The sequence below is a fragment of the Lipotes vexillifer genome, unplaced genomic scaffold (genome assembly GCF_000442215.2).
Source record: "Lipotes vexillifer unplaced genomic scaffold, Lipotes_vexillifer_v1.1 scaffold242, whole genome shotgun sequence".
NCBI lineage: Eukaryota > Metazoa > Chordata > Mammalia > Artiodactyla > Lipotidae > Lipotes > Lipotes vexillifer.
The window spans coordinates 2,281,594-2,283,388 of record NW_006771376.1 but is presented as its reverse complement, the minus strand read 5'-3'; positions in this window follow the sequence as shown (position 1 = coordinate 2,283,388).

The window sequence follows — 1,795 nt, the reverse complement described above, 5'->3', positions numbered from 1 at the left end:
GGAAATATCATAAAGGAGAATATCATGGAAACTGGATTATCAAGTGAGCCAGAGGCAGTGATGCCCAGGAGAGCTGGAGAAAGTTAAAGGAATCTGTCATTTATTGCTCTGTGACAAATTACACCAGAACTACGGTCTGAATACAATAATTATGTATTACTGCACAGTTTCTGTGGCTCAGGAACCCGGAGCAGTTTAACTAGGTGCTTCTGGTCTGGGGTCTCTTGTGAGGCTGCACCATCTGGAGTTTAGACTGGGGCTGCGGGCACACTTCCAGGATGGTGCCCTCACGTGGCTGCTGGCCAGAGGCCTCAGGTCCTGGCTATGGTCCCCTCCGGAGGTCTGGTTGAATGTTTTCATGACATGGAAATCCCTCCCACTGCCTCCTTCCCTTCCCAGTGGTACTTGACCTTTATGGGCCTGCAGACTCACTGAGACCTAAAGAGACCTATGGACCCCTCCCTCCAGTGAGGTACATAATCCATGTACACAGAATGTCCTAGAGAGAGTTTCAGGAGGCCTCAAGGTCCACAGAGAACTCTGTGAAACACAAATCTAACTGTGTAACTCCCTGTTTAAAATCCTTTCATGACTCCCAGTGCCCCAGGATAAAAACCCCTCAGCACATCCTAATCTGACCCCAATTTATTTTTAACAACATCAAGAACGCTAACATCATACTGAGTGTCTTCTGTGTGGCAGGGACTTTCATACTCTGTCTCATCCTTCAAAGGCCCCTGCAAGAACTGGGTTTTAGTATTCCCATTTTGGAGAAAAGGGAAATCTCGGAGCTGAGATGTGGCTGGTCCAAGGCCACATCTTCGAAAGCAGTCAGTTTGGGTTGTGTTGTCCAGTAAAACAAAAAAAAAGTCTGAGCTAAGGAGGCAGACGCAAAGGTGGGTTCCTCTGTTCACTTACATCTGTGCTGACGGTGCCCTTTGCTGCTGGTTCTGTTCATTCACCTGGTTAGCAAACATTCGCCGTATGCCCGCCAATTCCGGGCTCCGTTTGTTGCGGTCCGGGAGCCACACGCCTGGAGTCGAGTTCCCTGGTAAATGCGACCCGTGTCCCAACCAAGGACACTCGAGAATCACCAACACCAAGCAGAAAGATTAGCAAAGGATTTATACAAGTACAAGTATAGAAGCTTACACAAACTGTCCGGACAAGGGTCCCACTCGGAGAGAAGTGAGTGAGACCCCGACTAACAGTCGGGCGAGGCCTTTATACCCTTCACAGGACGGGAAGTACCCAAGGCGGGAGGGAGCTGTTTAATTTTGAATCAGCCAATCAGGAACCCGGTTCTTCCCGCCCCAAGCAAGCAAGCAAGTTTCTTACAGAAGCTAAAATGTGCTGTTAGCCCTGAAGCTGTTCTTCCGTTTCTTTCGTCACACGTTCTGTTCCTGGGGCTGCAGCAGCGGACAAAGCCACGTTCCTGCCTCCTGTCTCCAGACAGAACTTGAGGGAATTAATAAGTAAATGTGGAATATGCCAGGAGGGATACGTACAGTGGAAGAAGGGAGTGTGGCGCCACGTGCTGGAGAGTGGGGGCTATTGCCACCATCCCCCGAGATGATGGAGGCTTGGGGGTGGGGCAATGAAGTAATGGAAGTGGATGGGCTCTGGGTGTATTTTGAAGGTAGAATCGACTGGATCTGGATCTGAGACGTGAGAAGTGAGCCAACAGTGCATCCGGTACTGGCCTGAGCTGTGGGGTAAAGGACGGTTCTATTATCTGAGAAAGGGAGCCTGCAGGGGGAGCAGGTTGGAGGTTCCACCTGTCTATCACTGAGGG